Raw genomic sequence first — 19,878 nt, forward strand, 5'->3', positions numbered from 1 at the left:
GGACCGTGTGTACCGGTCGTGTGTGGTAACTATTAGGGGTCTGGAGACCCGAGTGGACCTGTTATTAATTTGTTTGGTAGACTCCAATGTGATATTAGGCATGGATTGGCTATCTCCGTGTCGTGCTATTTTGGACTGTCATGCTAAGAAAGTAACATTAGCTATGCTAGGTGTGCCACGGATTGAGTGGCGACGTTCGACTGATTTTGTCCCCAATAGAGTGATTTCGTTCTTGAAGGACCAGCGGATGGTAGGGAAAGGTTGTCTTTCATACTTAGACTTTGTGAGGGATGCCGGTTCAGAGACTCCTAGTATTGATTTTGTTCCTGTTGTAAGGGATTTTCCCGATGTGTTTCCTACAGACCTGTCGGGCATGCCAGCGGACAGTGCTATTAATTTTGGTATTTATTTGGTGCCGGGCACTCAGCCCATTTCTATTTCACTGTATCGTATGGCACTAGCGGAGTTGAAGGACCAGCTTCCGGAACTCCTTGATAAGGGGTTCATTCGGTCTAGTTTGTCGCTGTGGGGTGCGCTCGTTCTATTTGTGAAGAAGAAGGATGGTACGATGAGGATGTGCATTGATTACAGGCAGTTGAACAAAGTAAAAATCAAGAACAAGTATCCTTTGCCTCGTATCGATGATATGTTTTACTAGCATTAGGGAGCGAGAGTGTTCTCCAAGATTGATCTTCGTTCAAGGTATCACCAGCTAAAGATTAGGGACTCGGATATTCTTTAGACAGCTTTCACGACTGATATGGTCATTATGAGTTCCTGATGATGTCGCTTGGGTTGACCAATGCCCCAGCAGCATTCATGCATTTGATGAACAACGTGTTTCGGCCTTATCTCAACTCGTTTGTCATAGGTTTCATTTATGATATTCTGGTGTACTCGCGTAGTCAGGAGGAACACGCCGAGCATTTGAGAGTTGTGTTGCAGAGATTGAGCGAGGAGAAACTTTATGCAAATTTCTCCAAGTGTGAGTTTTGGCTTAGTTTAGTGGCTTTATTGGGGCACGTGGTGTCCAGTGAGGGTACTCAGGTTGATCCAAAGAAGATTAAGGTGGTTTAGAGTTGGCCCAGACCGTCCTCAGCCACAGAGATCCGCAACTTTCTTGGTTTGGCTGGCTATTACCGTTGGTTTGTTCAGGGATTTTCATCTATCACATCACCTTTGACCAAGTTGACTCAAAAGGGTTCTCCATTCAGGTGGTCGGATGAGTGTGAGGAGAGCTTTCAAAAGCTGAAGACTGCCTTGACCACAGCTCCAGTGTTAGTTTTGCCATCAGCTTTAGGTTTATATACCGGGTATTGTGATGCTTCGAGAGTTGGTATTGGGTGTGTGTTGATGTAGGAGGGTAGATTTATTGCTCATGCTTCTCGTCAGTTGAAGCCCCTTGAGAAGAACTACCATGTTCATGATTTAGACTTGGCTGCGATTGTTCGAGCGTTGAAGATGTGGAGACATTATTTGTATGGTGTGTCTTGTGAGGTATTTACTGATCATCATAGCCTCCAGCACTTGTTCAAGCAGAAGGATCTCAATTGTGGCAGCGGAGATGGTTGGAGCTGCTAAAGGACTATAATATCACTATTTTGTACCATCTAGGGAAGGCCAATATGGTGGACGATGCCTTGAGTAGGAAGGCGGTGAGTATGGGGAGTTTGGCGTATATTCCTGTTAGGGAGAGACCTCTTGCAGTTGATGTTCAGGCTTTGGCCAATCAGTTCATGAGGTTAGATATTTCGGAGCCCAGTCGGGTATTTGCTTGTGTGATTTCTCAGTCTTCCTTATTTGATTGCATCAGAGAGCGCCAATATGACGATCCTCATTTGCTTGTCCTTAAGGACAGATTTCAGCACGACGATGCCAGAGATGTTACTATTGGTGATGATGGGGTATTGAGGATGCAGGGTCGGATATATGTGCCCAATGTAGATGGGTTTTGCGAGTTGATTCTGGAGGATGCCCATAGCTCGCAGTATTCCATTTATCCGGGTGCCGTGAAGATGTATAAGGATCTGAGACAGCATTATTGGTGGAGGAGAATGAAGAAGGAGATTGTAGATTTGTAGCTCGGTGTCTCAATTGTCAGCAGGTGAAATATGAACATCAGAGACCGGGTGGCTTACTTCAGCAGATGGATATTCCAGAGTGGAAGTGGGAGCAGATCACCATGGACTTTGCAGCTGGGCTCCCACAGACTTTAAAGAAGTTCAATGCTATTTGGGTGATTGTGGATCGGCTGACCAAGTCTGTGCACTTCATTTATGTGTGTACTACCTATTCTTGAGAGCGGTTGGCAGAGATATATATCTGGGAGATTGTTCATTTGCATGGTGTCCCAGTTTCCATCATTTTAGATAGAGGTACTCAATTTACTTCATAGTTTTGGAGATCTGTACAGCGAGAGTTGGGTAATCAAGTTGAGTTGAGCACAACTTTTCACCCTCAGACGGACGGGCAGTCCAAGCGCACTATTCAGATATTAGAGGACATGTTGCACGCTTGTGTCATTGATTTTGAAGGGTCGTGGGATCAGTTTCTAACGCTCGTAAAGTTTTCTTATAACAACCGTTATTAGTCAAGTATTCATATGGCTCCATATAAGGCTTTGTATGGGAGACGGTGTAGATCTCCGGTCGATTGTTTTAAGCCGGGTGAGGCTAGGCTTTTGGGTATAGACTTGGTGCAGAATGATTTAGACAAGGTGAAGGTGATCCAGGAGCGGCTTCGTACAGCACAGTCGAGACAAAAGAGTTATGCTGACAGGAAGGTTCGAGATGTGTCCTACATGGTTGGTAAGAAGGTTCTATTGAAGGTTTCACCCATGAAGGATGTTATGAGATTTGGGAAGAAGGGTAAATTGAGTCCTCGGTTCATTCGGCCTTTTGAGGTGCTTCGAAGGATTGGGTAGGTGGCTTATCAGCATGCTTTGCCACCCAACTTATCGAGTGTGCATCCGGTATTTCATGTTTCTATGCTCCATAAGTATATTGGCAATCCGTCTCATGTTTTGGATTTCAGTACGGTTCAGTTAGATAATGATTTGACTTATGATGTGAAGCCAATAGCTATTTTAGAGCGTCAGGTTCTAAAGTTGATGTCAAAGGATATAGCTTCAGTGAAAGTGCAGTGGAGAGGTTGGCCCGTAGAGGAGGCTACCTGGGAGACCGAGCAGGAGATGTGGAGCAGATATCCTCACCTATTTGAGACTTCAAGTATGTTTCTTTACCCGTTCGAGGATAAACGTTTGTTTAAGAGGGGAATGATGTAACGACCCAGCCAGTTATTTTATGAGTTATCGCTCCATTTCCCCCATTTTTTCTCCTTTATGTCTTGTTTAGCTGTTTTATGTGGTATCAGGTTGGTTGGCTCGAGTTCGGAGAGGTTTTGGAAAGGAATGAGACACTTAGTCTCTTTTGAGTAAGCTTAGGTTGGAAAAGTCAACCGGATATTGACTTATGTGAAAACTAATAGCTTCAGGAGGTGATTTGGGACTTAGGAGCGTGATCGGAATGTGTTTTGGAGGTCCGGCGCAGATTCAGGCTTGAATTGGCAAAATTGGAATTTTGGCGCTTTTCGGTTGATAGGTGAGATTTTGATATAAGGGTCGGAATGGAATTCCGGAAGTTGGAGTAGGTCCGTTGTGTCATTTTTGACATGAGTGCAAAATTTTAGGTCATTCGGATGAGGTTTGATAGACTTTTTGATCGAAAGCGGAATTTAGAAGTTTTGGAATTCTTTGGCTTGAATACGATGATGATTTGGTGTTTTGATGTTGTTTTGAGTGTTCCTAGGGTTGGAACAAGATTGAATAATGTTGTGGGATATGTTGGCATATTTGGTTGAGGTCTCGATGGCCTCAGGTGAGTTTCGGGTGGTTGAACGGATCAAATTCATGTTGGAGAAGTTGCAGATTTCTGCTGTTGGTGTTAGAGACATTTGGCCTTCGCTTTCGCGAAGAGATGTGGTGTGAGGCTGGGAGTTTGGCCTTCACGTTCACGATGATGGTCCCGCATTCACGAAGGGTTAGGTTCTATGTTCATCGCGAACGCGATGAGGTTCCCACGCTCGCGTAGAGTAATGAGAGCAGCTGGGTCTAGGTTCATCTTTGCTTCGCATTCGCGAGCTAGAGGTTGCATTCGCGATGGGTTGAGTAGCTGAAGCTTCGCGTTCCCATTCAGGATGTCGCGTTCACGATGAAGGATTTAAGTAATCAACATTTTTGTGCTTCGCGAACATGAGGCGTTGACCGCGTTCGCGAAGAAGGAAAGGGTCACCTGGGCAGAATGTTTAAATAGCCAATGTTCGTGATTTTGGGTCCTACTTTCACCATTTTTTAGCGCTTTTGGAGCTTTTTGAGAAGGATTCAAGAGGGAATCAAAGGAAAATACTTGGAGGTAAGATTTATGGACTTAATACTCGATCCTATTGTGATTTCTACCTAATTAAACATGAAATTTGTGGAATCTAAAGCCTAAAATGGGAGAGTTAGGGCTTGGAATTTGAGACATTGATTTGAGGATTTGAGGGGTCATTTGTGGTCAGATTTTGATGTATTTGATATGTATGAACTCGTGAGAGTGTAAGGATTCTAGTTTTATGATTTTTGTTAGAATTCGAGACATAGACCCGGGGTCGGGTTTGACCAATTTCGGGATTTTTTATGTAAATTGGTTGTATTCGAGTGGACTTTGTGCTTTTAGCATATTTTGATGGTATAAATCTATTTTTGGTTAGATTTGGAGCATGCAGAGGCCGATTCGAGGGGCAAAGGCATCGGGGCTAGAGTTTAGATCAGATAGAAGTAAGTAATGATTGTAAATGTTGTCCTGAGGTTATGAAACCCCGGATTTCACATCGTTATGCTACCTTGAGGTGATGCACACGCTAGATGACGAGCGTGGGGTCATTCACCATTGGGGATTGTAACTTAGTCCATCTTGTATGACTGTTAAGTCGCTTATTTGATTGAAAACTGCTAGATATCATTGTGTTTAGAAAGTATTATCATGTTTTGGGCTGAGTGATATATTTGGGCCTCGTGCCAACTGTTTTGGACCCTTAGGGGATTTTTACTACTATTCCTCACTGTCTTCACTTCATATTTTTACTCAGTCATGATGTATTCTACTGTTTTCATAACTCAGCCATATTTACTCCGTTTTGATATTTTAAATGATATTTTGGGCTGAGCATCATGTTTTACTGTTTCCCGAGTGGCTTGAGAGATTTCTTACTGAGTGAGTCCGAGGGCCTGTATGGTGAGGATATTATGGGATCAGGCTGCGCACCGCAGTAGTGTTGAACTGATTCATCATTATGAGGCCGGGGTCTTGATTTCTTACACCACGAGGTGGCTTGTTATGAGGTCGAGGGCTAGTTTGATTATGCCACGAGATTGCTTGTTATAGCGCTTGGGTTGTAGGAGCCCCTCTGGAGTCTGCACACCCCTAGTGAGCGCGGGTACCCAGTGTGAGATGTGATATTGCCCGAGGGGCTGATGTTGTTTCATGTTATTTCCCGAGGGGCCGATATGAGTGATTGTGAGGTAGCCCGAGGGGCTAGTTCTATTGATATTTTTACTGAGGGGCTATTTTGCGTTTCTATCCTTTTTCTTACTATTTTCATCCCTCGTTTGAACAACTGAAAGATGTTTTAAAAAGGTTTTTACTGAACTGATGTATTTTACGAGTTTTACTGCTTTACTGCATTGTTCTGGATTAATACTGTTTTGTTATAGCATTATGTTGTGGTTTACGTGTTTTCTTACTGCTCAGCTGCCTTTACTTTTATTACTTATTGAGTTGACATACTCACATTACTCCCTGCACCCTGTGTGTAGATCCAGGAGTCTCGGGTCATGCTAGTGAGTGTTGATTTGTCTTCCAGCAGGCTTTTCGGAGTTGACTATATAGCTGCTTGGCGTTTGCAGCCCAGTGCTTCTCCTTCTTATCTCTATTCCGCTTGTATTAGTTTTGTTCAAACTATGTTGTCCTTTTTTCATATTTCTAGACGAGTTGTCGATGCTCATGACTTGTGACACCCCGATGTCGGGCTATGTTTGTTTCCGCACTGTTCTATTCTACTTTATATTTTGGAATTTTTAGCTTATTAATAACTTTAAATGGCTTATCTTAATTGTTTTGGTTGGTTTGGGGTTTCCGTCGGCTGGCCTAGTTTCACGATAGGCACCATCACGACCGGGTTCGTTTTAGGGTCATGACAGTTGTGGCTGATAGAGAGGTCAGTTGCAGATACTTCATTCTGGAGACCCAAGGTACTCCTGCTGGTGTCCGCAGGCCCTGGCGTCCCTCCTTTGTTTCTATTTCCCTGTTTTCTCTTCTTTTCGAAACATATGTAGTATCTTTCATACCAGTATTTGTAGTAATTCTTAGTATATTCGTGGAGTGTGACACCAGTTTCTGGGTGGTAACAGTTTCAATATTGTTAATAGTATATAGATCATCGGCTTATTATGTACTTCTGCATTTATTTCCGTTTGATTTAGCTTTGTTAATTTTAACTATAAAAATATAAAGGAAAAAGGTGAATATAACTCTAACGTTGGCTTGCCTAGCGAGTGCGATGTTAGGTGCCATCACGGTCCCGACGGTGGGAAATCCGGGTCGTGACAAGAATATATATACACACACACACACACATCACTGACAACAGTAACTCAGTACCGAGGAAGGCCAATCCACCCCTATGGAGAAGATCCATCTCCAGGTATCAAATGCTTCGGACAAGATCCATGTCCAGGGAAGATCCATCCCTCAAAAATACCAACTGCGCTCACTGGGGGTGTGTTACAGACTTCGGAGGGGCTCCTATAGCCCAAGCGCTATCACAAATCAATATAACCATTGCGGCATGCAGCCCGATCCTATAACTGTAACTCATAATTAGGCTCTCAGCCTCACTCAGTCATCAATCTCTCCAGTCTCACCCATGGACTCACAATGTCATGAAACTAACCCGAAACAATGATATGATGCATCAATAAATAACAGAGACTAAGATCTGATATAAAAATGCATGAATATGATTGAGCACAAAATAGCAATGAAATCAGTGAGATGACAGTAAGAAACGACCTCTAAGGGGTCCCAACAGTACTGACATCAAGCCTAAACATGATATCTAGCACAATTTACAGCTTAATTACTTTATCACATTTTGAAACACGGATATGAACAAGATAGAGTCACTATACTGTAGACATGTGATTTTTGACCCTCCCCAAGATTTTTCATATTTTAGCGCGTAAACATTTAATTTAGGCGTAATATAGATATTTCAAGTAATTTTTGCTCTTTTACTTTATTTTATTACAAGAAAATAAAAATCACAAAAAATAAATTCATTAATATTTTGTAGTCATTTTTAATCTTAAAAAAAAGCTTAAAAAAATATAAAAATAGTATCGTATTTTTATTTTAATATGATATTTGAAATGTCAAAAGTAGGTTTGCTTTAATGGTTAGTTTTATTTTAGTAATTATTTGAATAGTAGGATTAATAAATGGGCCCGTATTTTTAATTTCGTTCGCAGGGAAAGAATAGAACTTGGGCTCGAGCAACCCATTTTCAGGCCTAATTTTGGACCTAGCCCACAATTTCCAAGTCCATAATTCCTAGGCTCATACCCCTTTAACCTATAACCCCTACCAAAACCTAGCACCTACAATATAAAAAAAAGCCTAAGGCTAGAGACTAGAAAAGGAAAAAAGCTGAAGAACGAACAAAAAGCTGCGCAGCCATAAAAAAAAGGGCGATCCTTATCGTCGTCTTCTTCAAAAAAAAAAATCAACGCCAAAAAACGACCTCGACACCCCCCCCCCCCCTACGTCGTCTATCTTCTTCAAGCACCCCCACCCAAATGACCACTTTTTCTAAATCTCAAAGAGAACACCCAAAAACCAACCCACCCCTTGAACCTCTGCGACGCTGACCAGCCCGAGCCAACAGCCACCACCCCACCACCATCTTCTCCACACGCACACATAACTCCTCTTTCTTCTTGAGACAGAGAAGCAGCAATGTTCTTGATTCGAGTTTTTCCTTTGCCATGGCTTTTAATTCGAGTTTTTCCTTCTTTTTGATTTTGTTTCACTGATATAATCCAAAAACAAAAACAAAAAAAAAAAAAAAGGATTTCAGATGGTTTATCTTCATTTTTAATTCCAAACTCAGAATACATAATGAGAAGTTAGTCTATTACGTTGTCTTCGATTTTCAAATGTTGGAGTTGTTGTTCGAGTAAGGCTATCAGTCGAGGTCGGAGCTAGCGGTTATTGTCCTTGATTTTGTAGCTGATTTTCCGATCAAATTTCATCACCGAGTCGCGCACACAATCGGGCCGAACATATCTTTGTATTAACTGATCCTACTTGTTTTAAAAAAGGGTATATCTTAGGTCCATTTCTTGACTTCCTCCTCTCTTATTTTGGCGACCTTATGTGCTTGAGAGTTTTTTTTAATTTGACTTAATATATCAGTGATGTGGTTTTATTATTAGCCTGACTATTTGTTGTATATACTTCTTGTGTTGTGAATGTTTTAAACTAATTGTTATTGGTCGAAAATCACTGTAATTGTCTTGTCTTCTTTGATCGGTTAATTCGGCTAGTGCAACATTATGTTTGGATTTGAAAGAAACGGAGTCAAGAGTTCTATATTCGTTGTCCTATTTTATTGCTTTAATCAAGTTTCTGGCAGTAGTAGACAATTTCAAGCGTTGTTAGTTTCGTTTGTGAATTGGAGATTATTAGTTTGAAATCAATTCATAGACTTGTAACTACAAGGCAAGGATAACTATTTTTAAGTGGCTCTTGTTTTGATTTGATTCACTCCTCACCTTCTTATATTTGGGCCGTTGAAACTTTATTATTGTTTATTACTTTTCTTTGATATTCTTGATGAAATACATGCATTTAGATGCCGTAATCATCTGGTCCAATTTGCTGGAAATGGGTTGTGGGGTTAGACATTAAATATAGAAAGTTGAGTTTATAATGTTAATCATTTACTTTATTACTTATCTGTCAGTAGCACGCCTAGGCCATCAATAAAAAATGAATTTCGTAGTTTACTTTAGACACGTTAATTAAATAATTATCATGGCTACGGGTACGACTCCCATGATATAGTTGTGATTTATAACTACTAAAACTCGGGTGTGCATTTATGTGACCCAAATCTAAATTCGAACAATGTTAGACAAGATGTGTTGCGGACTGCGGGTGCATTTATGTGACGTGGTTCAAAACGCGTTTTATGTGACGTTGAATCTTCCTAAAAATATTAAATAAAAGCGGTTATAAAGTTAAAATTGAACCATAGGTTAAAACATGTATTAAAAAAATCAGATAATTAAGCCGAATATAACAGTTGAGCGACCGTGCTAGAACTACGGAACTCAGGAATGCCTAACACCTTCTCCCGGGTTATCAGAATTCCTTACTCGGATTTCTGGTTCGCGGACTGTTAAACAGAGTCAAACTTTTCCTCGATTCGGGATTAAACCGGTGACTTGGGACACCATAAATCTCTCAAGTGGCGACTCTGAATCTTTAAATAAATAAATCCCGTTTCGATTGTCCTTTAATTGGAAAAACCCCTTTATACTCTTCCACGGGGGTGTAGTGTAAAAGGGAGGTGTGACAGCTCTGGCGACTCTGCTGGGGATCGAACCCAGAATCTCTGGTTCAGGGTTCAAGAATTCAAGCTTATAATAATTGTTATATCTAGCTTTGTTTATTATCTGATTTTATTACATGTTTGGGTCTAATGTGTTAAATGTTGCTTTTACCACTTTGATATTATTTGAATTGTATATATAAACTGCTACGAAATCCCTCTCTTCTCTCTCTTGAGGAGTGCACGTTGGTCGTGACTTCTTTCTGTTAGTGTCATATTCCAAATAGAACGAGGTTCGGACATGTTGCAAAGCCGGATGATCTTTTGGTTACCGGTATGCAGCCCACCCTGTGCTCGAGCTGTCCGCTCGGGTAAGCCAGATCTAGAACAATACACCCAGGTTTTAAACCTAGAATAACTCAGCCTCATACCGGATTCCTAGTAGGAACGCTTGTTTGCATCATGTGCATTTGACTTAGGGGACTCAACACACGGGTTGGGTTCGTCTAGGACAGGTGTACCCAAAATAACAGACCATCTTGATGCATCCTATGTGCTACATGTTGCATTTCCTCAAGGGTAAAAGGGTCATTTGGCAGACCACTGATAATTGAGGGCAAATGAAAAAAAATGAAAAAAAAAAAGAGAAAAAAAAAGGAAAAAGAGAGGGAGAAGTATGAAGATAAAGCGAGTGGGGCCTAATTATGTTTTCTGTCACATTTTTGTTAAGAAAAAAAAAGAGCTTGAAAATTCAAAAAAAAAAAAAGATTTTGCACTTTTCATCATTTTCCGAAAAATCAAAAATCAAAAAAAAAAGGAAAAAGAAAATCCAAAAAGATTTTGTATGTTTCATCATTTTTCAAAAAAAAAGACAAAAAAATATTTTCTCCAAAATTAGTTGTTTTTTTAATTCTTGCCCGTATCCAATTTCCCGAACTACGCAAACCTGATTCGCGTCTTTCGGGGCGGGATACGTAGGCAACCCACATAGGGTCCGGTATTCCTAGTAAATCATAGGTTCTTGGCTTTGTGGGGTCTTAGCTAAATCTTGCATTTTTAGCCACTTTCAGCCACATAGGTTAATTTTAGAAAAATGGTCACAACCATATCTTGCGTGTGTCTAGTAGGGAATATTTTCATCTCACATAGTATTGGTTTAAGTTTTCTCATACAGGTGTGGATTTATTTACCGGAGTTTGAGCAGGACAGACACCTCATGACCATCCAGTCAGGATCGCTCATTCGGGAGTTGCTTAAGGAGATTTGTTTTATTTTTTATGTCCTGAGGTTGTTCTTCATTTTATGTCGTCTTTTACTTTGTACTTTTGTACAGTAATGTCAAGTCTTTTGTTATTGTTATTTTATGTTTTATATTTGAAAAAATGTGCTGTAACTCAAAAATCCAAAAAAAAGAGATGTTGCATTTTATATTTCCGTTATAAGTTTTCTTTAGGAATACTACTCCTAGAAATTGAAAAAAATTCGTTTGATGTGGTTTTTCCTTAAGGTAATTAATATCTAGAACTTAAATAAAAATTTTGTTTTTATATTTCCTTTAGTACATTAGGACTAAAAAAAGAGAATTTTTATTTTTAGTACCTCTTTAAAGGTTTTCCCTAAGATATTAATTGCAAAAATCCAAAAAAGATTTTCTTTTGAGGTTATAAAAAAAAATTCTTTCATTTTTACTAGATTTAGGACATTGCATATAGGAGAAATAAGATACCTTATCTTCTGTTTATTTTTAAAATTTCTCCTTTAGGTAATTAAAATTGAAATCCAAAAATAATTTTTATCTTTTTTATTTCTCGTTACGAAGTTTTTCTTCAGGGATATCAAATGAAAATTCAAAAAAAGAGTCAAAAAATATCTTTCTCTCTTCTAGGATTTTTTTTTAATAGAGTATTTGTCTCAAAAAGAAAAGAAAAGAAAAAAAATCCGTTAAGCTTGAGTTTAAAATAGGTTATAGAACATTAAGTTTAGAAAATTAAAAAAAAGGGTTTGCTTCTTTTATTTCTCTTTTCTCATCAAATTGTCATAAAAAAAGGGGAAAAGAAAAAGAGAACGTTGGTTTGTTTACTTTATTTTCGATCTTCCTGAACTATGCAAAGATCTGATTCATGCGGCGTCATGATACGTAGGCAAACTACATACGGTTCGATCGACTCATTTTCTTATTATTATTAAGAAATGAAATAAAAAGAAAAAAACAAACAAAAGAAAAGAAAAAAAAAGTTGAAATCATGGGATGAGAGGGAGGAAAAGAGCGATAATCAGAAAGAGAAAAAGAGAAAAATGAGCGAGCTAAGAAGTGCAAGAAAAGAAAAGAAAAGAGAAGGTTCAAATGGACAAATTGGGATGATGCCAAGTGACCTTGTGACCCTCGAAGTCATTCTTGGTCCGTTAATTATTGCTAGGTGCATGGCACGAAATGTGATATTTTTAGCTGTTAAATGCTCTAACGCTAACATGATGACTTCATTTTGTTTCTTTTTGTTCTCCTCATTATAGCAGAAGGTTGGTTGGTTTGTGGTTCTTAAGATAACTCATCCATTCAACGCAAGGCCAAAGGGCAAGGTAGCCATGACTAGCAAAAACTTGGGCACAAGAGTTGTTGACCCGTCAAGGGAGTTTGTGGAGTCAGAGTCTGAATTGAAAGAGGAGTTCCAAAGGGTGAAACAACAGATGGCAGAAATGTATCAGTCTTGGATCAGGGGGCATCCTCCGCTTTCATTCCCCACTACCTACACCGAAAACCCTGCAACTATCCCACCACTATCCCAAATCCAGATTCCCACTGCTGCTGATATCACCCCACAACCTTTTCACACTCTACCCGCCAAAACCACCTCGTATCCCGCTCTTTTGGCCACTCATGCTCTTGTAGATCCTCCCCCAGCTACTTTTCCTCGATCCTCTAACGAGGTTGTGTTCAAAGTCCCTGATTCCCAACACTATGCACCAGAACCAACTTTCAAAGTCTCAGATTTATACTCTCTCGCTCCTCATTTTGAGCCTCCTGGTGAAACTGAAAAGCCTGCTAAGATAGTGGAGCAAGATGAGATATCCAGGAAGGTGAAAATCTTAGAGTAGTCTTTAATAAACATGTAAGGGATAGGGAGCCAGATGAGCGTGGCTTACAAAGACTTGTGTTTGTTTCCTGACGTCCAACTGCCTGATGGGTTTAAAATGCCAAAGTTCGATTTATATGACGGGCATGGAGATCCCGTGGCCCATTTTAGAGGCTACTGTAGTAAGATGAGAGGCATTGGTGGGAAAGACAAATTATTGATGGCGTACTTCAGTCAAAGTTTGGGTGGGGCAGCTCTGGAGTGGTACACCCGCCAAGATGCTGGCAGGTAGTAAACGTGGGATGATATGGCTCAGGCCTTTGCCAGGCACTTTTAGTACAATGTAAAAATTGTCCCAGATCGCATGTCCCTTGCCAAGATAGAAAAGAAGCCTAATGAAAGCTTTAGGGAATACAGGCTCAGATGGAGAGAGCAAGCTGCCAGAGTCCATCCTCCCGTGGAAGAAAAGGAGATGGTCGAGTACTTTCTTCAAGCTCAAGAACCAACTTACTTTAGGCATTTGATCACGGCTGTGGGTAGGTCTTTTAATGATGTGGTAAAAATGGGAGAAATGGTAGAAGATGGGTTGAAGTCTAGCAAGATCATAAGTTATTCTACTTTAAAAGCCACAACACAAGCAATTCAGAACGACACAGGAAGCTTGCTGGGTCAGAAGGAACATGATGATTTTGCCATGGTTGTTTCAGAGTCACGACATGGACCAAAGGGTTTGCCTCACCAATATACCCATCCTCAACTCCAACCCCAAACCTGTCCCCAAGCTCTACATAATCCACCTCAGTATTATCCTCCGAACAATGTCTAGTCATATGTCCAACCACCAGGTAACTTCCTATGGCGAGTGCCAGCACCACATAATGCATTCTTGCCTTTACAACATTTTTCGAGCACCCAACAACCCTAGAAAACAGGGGCGGGGAAGGGAACAAAGGCAAAGAAATAGTTCTACGCCAATTGGGGAGTCCTACACAAGCTTGTTTGAAAAGTTAAAGCATTCTGGCCTGATTGAGCCGCTCCTCGGCTATACTCCAGACCCATATACAAAAGGCTTTGATCCTACTGTACGATGCATGTACCACTCTAATGTCCAAGGGCATAGCATTTAAGATTGTTGTTCTTTGAAAAGGGAAATAGAAAGAATGATTCAAGAAGGGGTAATTGTGATCAATGACAGTGACAGGGAGCATGCGAATCCTCTTGGGAACTTGCTGACTGAAGTTAATGATATTGAAGTTGGTAATGGTTTTGGCAATATTGATGTGGAAACCTGTGGCTAAGATGTCGTGCTTGGTAATTGGAAAGACGCTTCATCTCTTGGCTAGCTGGAGAGGAGTCTTGGTGGTTTATTTTGTTGTCATTTCTGCTATTCGGGTTATTTTCAGGGTTGTAATCCGGATATTGTCTTGTGATTCAAATCCTTCTATCCTTTTATTTTGCCTAGTTTATTTTTTGTAGTAACTTGTTTAGTGTTGTCTAGGTTTGTTTCAGGGTTGTAACCCAATTTAGTTTGCTTGTTTTGTTGTTCAAACCCTTTCACCATCTGTCTAATGCAATTTTCTGTTTTCTGTTATTTTTAGTCATTTCTGTTTAGTTCTCTTTTCCTTTTATAGTCCTTTTCCTGTTGACTCTAGTGACATGACATGCACGCGTAATTCTCAGCCTAGTCTTAAAAAGTTAGTTTAGTCATGAAGCAATGAAACAATTTTGAAGATGACAGGGACATTTGAGAAAACAAATATAAAGTCATTTTGTGATCACTTCAAGCCCGAATTGTGAAACTGGGGCAGATAGAACATAAAGAAACCTTATTGAAATGTATCATGTCGCATCGGATTGAAGCTAAAGGCAAGTTTTCCCAAATTGACAGGAGTCGTTCGTGGTAATGAGAGTGAGAGTATTGTCCAATAGTGCTTTGTACTTAACAGATGTAGAAGGCAAATGTGTGGATATGGCTACCAATTCTGATGCAGTCAAAAGATATTATGTGTGATTTCTTTGGATTGTTTAATTGTGCCATTTGCATCTGGCATGCTTTGAAGATTGGAATGACGAAGGCATTTTGTTATGCTATCTAAACACTTTATCCTTTGTTACCCCCTTTGAGCCTTACTTACTTCCTTTCGTATCCCTCTTTTGGAATCAGTAACAAAGATCAAAAGCGCAAGCGCAAAAGATAAGTAAAGGAAAAAAGAGAAAAGAAAAGATGAAAATTGAAAAAAAAAAGAAGAAGAAAAGAGGAAAAAGAAGAAAAAAACAACAACAAAACAACAAAAAGAGAAAAAGAGTAAAGAAAAGAAAAGAAAAGAAAAGAAAAAAAAGAGAAAAAAATAGAGAAAAAGAAAAAAAAAGAAGAGAGAGAGAGAAAGGTACAAAAACGAAGCAATTCCTATATCATGAACTACGTTCGACCTGATTCCTTTTAAGGATACGTAGGCAGCCTCACGGTTCGGTCTCATCAAAATAAAAATCTAAAAGTCCCCAAACAAGAAACTAGGGGCAGAAGTTGTGGTTGTTGTAAGAAATCTGATTCCGAAAGTTGTAATTTTGAACCCATTCAAATTGTTTTGAGCCTTTGATATCCTTTCTTTCTAACCCTATCCAAAAGCCCACATTACGGTACAAAGAAAGACCTTCCGATCAGTCTTCGAGAAATGCCAAGTCAAGCAAGTGGAGGTGATTCATATCAAGGGCAACACTCTAGTCCAAGCAGAAAATAATGAAAATGAGAGAGTCTTATTGGTGAAAACCCTCACGGGCACTGTAAGGCGACGGGAGCTGAGAGAAATCAAAATGAGAGAGTCTTATTGGTGAAAACCCTCACGGGCACCGTAAGGCGACGGAAGCTGAGAGAAATAAAAAATGATAGAGTCTTATTGGTGAAAACCCTCACGGGCACCGTAAGGCCATGGTAAGTTGAGAGAAACAACAAAATGAGAGAGGCTTGATAGTGAAAACCCTGCGGGCACTACAAGTCGAATAAGGATTGTGAATCAGATTGGATGATCGGAGTTTTGAAGCCCAGTTTCACGGTTTAGCGGTATAACAGGAGTTGAACATCAAGCTTGCTTAACAAAATAGGCCACAGGTGCATATCATGGTCATTAGAGTTGGTATCCACATCTGATAGGTTTCTACTTCGTAGCTTTCTTGTTAGGAATCATCCCTTTCTTTTGCCCTTTACTTTATTCCTTTTGTCTTGTTTACCTCCTCTTCCCGAGTCTGTTTGGTCATAACAAGTGAGAAATGATTTCAAAATTTGCCACCAGCTTTCTAATTGCACAAAACGGGATCTGGCTAGCACATCAGTCTCATAAGTCAGGAAAGAACAACAAGCGCACTGAGTTTGTAGCAATCAACATGCTTTGGGGTCCATGAGAAATACAAAGGTTTGGTATGTTTCAATTTGTGAACAGTGCAACAGATAGAGGATGTTGGGTGAAAGGGTCAAAGGTATTCTCTGTGATGAGATCAACAAAGAAAGTGGTTAACCAGTGACAAGTGAGGTCTTCCAAGCAGAAATCAAAGTTATCGTGACAAGTGAGGGAACAATAGACTTAAAGGCCAAGGCCAGTGATTTAAGTTAGGAAAAAAAAATAGCATATGCACTAAGTGGATGGCAATTAACGTTATTTGGGATTCATGTGAAACACAAAGGTTTGGTAGATGTCAGTTCATGAGCAATGCAATAGATAAAGGGTATTGGGTCTGAACGGAGAAGAGGTATTTTTTGTGATAAGGGTGACAGAGAAATTGGTTAGTCAATAAGCGAGCAATGTCTTTCAAGGTGAAATCAAAGTTATCATGGCAAGTGAAGGAGCAGTCGCCGCAAAGTCAAGGCCACAAACCAACCACCATGTTTAAACTCACAAGTTTTCTTTGTCTGAAACAAGGACGGAAGCTATGTTCATATCAAAGCTTGGAAGGTTGAAATTTTCAGGTGTAATGCCCCAATTCTGCTTACGCAAAGGCTATTGAGAAGATCACACATCAACACTAGGAAAAGCATTTCCTAGTCTGGGTTTTCAAGTTATGTTTTGCTCTAGGAGACGCACTTCCTAGTTTGAGTAATTGAGATTTCACCCCTAGGAGACGCACTTCCTAGTCTGGGTAGTTCAGGTTATATTTCTGTTTTAGGAGACGCACTTCCTAAATTGAGATTTCACCCCTAGGAGACGCACTTCCTAGTCTGGGTAGTTCAGGTTATATTTTTGTTTTAGAAGACGCACTTCCTAAATTGAGATTTCACCCCTAGGAGACGCACTTCCTAGTCTGGGTAGTTCAGGTTATATTTTTGTTTTAGGAGACTCACTTCCTAAATTGAGATTTCACCCTTAGGAGATGCACTTCCTAGTCTGGGTAGTTCAGGTTATATTTTTGTTTTAGGAGACGCACTTCCTAAATTGAGATTTCACCCCTAGGAGACGCACTTCCTAGTCTGGGTAGTTCAAGTTATATTTTTGTTTTAGGAGACGCACTTCCTAAATTGAGATTTCACCCCTAGGAGACGCACTTCCTAATCTGGTTCATTTAAGTTCATTCGTGGGAGACACACTTCCTAGTTTGAGTCATTGAAGTTTCACCCCTAGGAGACGCACTTTCTAGTCTGGGTTTTTCAGGTTATATTTTTATTTTAGGAGACGCACTTCCTATATTGAGCTTTCCCCTAGGAGACGCAATTCCTGGTTCCACGCACTAAAGTTATACCCTTAGGAGACGCACTTCCTAGTCTAGGTCTTTTAGGATACACTTTCAGGAGACGCACTTCCTAGTTTGGATCGTATGAGTTTTAGTCACTGAAGTTCTCACCCCTAGGAGACGCACTTCCTAGTCTCGGTCATTTAAATTCATTCTTAGGAGACGCATTTCCTAGTTTAAGTCATTAATGTTCCACCCCTAGGAGACACATTTCCTAGTCTTGGTATTTCAAGTTATATTTTGGTTTACAATATTGCTAACAACTCACAAATCTTCCTAGTGCAAACTGGGGTAGAAAAATTTTCTTTGTTTTGTCTATTTTGTTGAAATCAGGAGCCCGCCTGGAGAGCAGGGAATACTTTCAAGCACAGCAGTCAGGAGCACGCTTGGAGAACAAGGGAGTACAATTTAAGTTTTAGCTTTCAAACTCTTTGTTTTGTCTATTATGAAGTCAGGAGCCCGCCTGGAGAGCAGGGAATACATTTCAAGTTGAAGTCAGGAGCCAGCCTGGAGAGCAGGGAATACTTTCAAGCGTAGCAATCAGGAGCCCGCCTGGAGAACAAGGGAGTACAAATTGAATTTTAGCTTTCAAATTCTTTGTTTTGTCTATCTTGAAGTCAGGAGCCCGCCTGGAGAGCAGGGAGCACTTTCAAGTTGAAGTCAGGAGCCCGCCTGGAAAGCAGGGAATACTTTTAAGTCAACAATCAGGAGCCCGCCTAGAGAACAAGGGAGTACAATTCAAGTTTTAGCTTTCAAGTTCTTATTGATATTTGGCAATGTGATCCATTTTACACTTACATCTGTGCCCAACCACCAAACCGGGGCAGAAAATTTTCTTTGTTTTGTCTATTTTGTTGAAGTCAGGAGCCCGCCTGAAGAGCAGGGAATACATTTCATGTCAGCAGTCAGGAGCCCGCCTAGAGAGCACGGAATACATTTCAAGTTAGCAGTCAGGGAACCCCGTCTGGGGAATAGGGTCAGTTTTTACTTTATTCAAGCTTAGTTTATAGTTTTCCTAGTCTATTCTTTAGTTTAATTTCATCACTGCATCAATAGTACAAGTGGTTTACAATTTTGCTAACAACCCACAAATCTTCCTAGTGCAAACTAGGGCAGAAAATTTCTTTGATTTGTCTATTTTGTTGTAATCAGGCGCCCACCTGGAGAACAAGGGGAAACAACTCAAGCTTCTAGGGAAAGCAGTGTCGAAGGAAGACAACTCGAGTTTCAAGGGAAAGCAGTTTCGAAGGAAGACAGTTCAAGTTTCAGGGGAAAATGGTTCAAGGTGCAAAGGAAAACAGTGTCAAGTAACAAGAGAAGACGGTTCGAGTTCAACAGTTAGGCGTCCACCTGAAGAAAAGGAAAAGCATCTCAGATTGCAATTCAAGTCAGCAACCAAAGAATCTCGCGGCAAGAATGCGAGTCAACAGTCCGAGGTGATCAATAGAAGTTAGTCACAATAAAGAAAAGAGAGAAAGGCAAGAAGTGAATCCAACTGCAGAAGTTGATGAAAGATGTGAACTGCTTAAGACGTGGTGGAAGCCACAAGCACTACATGTCCGGTCCTGACCCAAAAGCTGTAGAAGAACGAGCTAGCACCTATGGCTAACAAGCGCCAAGGTTCAAATCTAAAGTCTGCATGAAGAACCATTTAAGACTCAAAGTCAAGCTTCAGAAGACTTATAGATAGGAATCTTGTAACTCGGAGTTGATAGACTTAGCTAGTCTTTTTCATGTTTTGATTTTGATGTAATAGCAGGACTGCGGAATGGAACCTCGACGGAATGACACCTCGACCGGCTCTCCACCTCGGTATACTCCATCACCTCACTCATCTCTGAACTACACGTGGCCTGATTCCTTTATAGCCAAGGATATGTAGGCAGCCCAGATATCAAGGCTATGTCACATTCCCCTTTTCTCTTAATTTTAGTCTCTCCAAATAAGGGTCGGGTCAAAAATCTGTCTAGTCATTCTTTGTCTGAAATTACAACGTCTTTCCAGTCAAAGAGGGGCAGCTGTAGACATGTGATTTTTGACTCTCCCCAAGATTTTTCATATTTTAGCGCGTAACATTTAATTTAGGCATAAAATAGATATTTCAAGTAATTTTGGCTCTTTTACTTTATTTTATTACAAGAAAACAAAAATCACAATAAATAGATTCATTAATGTTTTGTAGTCATTTTTAATCTTAAAAAAAAATCTTTAAAAAATATAAAAATAGTATCGTATTTTTATTTTAATATGATATATGAAAATGCCAAAAATAGGTTTACTTTAATAGTTAGTTTTATTTTAGTAATTATTTGAATAGTAGGATTAATAAATGGGTCCGTATTTTTAATTTCGTTCGCAGAGAAAGAATAGAACTTGGGCCCGAGCAATCCATTTTCAGGCCTAATTTTGGACCTAGCCCACAATTTCCAAGCCCATA

The sequence above is a fragment of the Nicotiana tabacum genome, chromosome 7, assembly GCF_000715075.1.
Source record: "Nicotiana tabacum cultivar K326 chromosome 7, ASM71507v2, whole genome shotgun sequence".
Lineage (NCBI taxonomy): Eukaryota > Viridiplantae > Streptophyta > Magnoliopsida > Solanales > Solanaceae > Nicotiana > Nicotiana tabacum.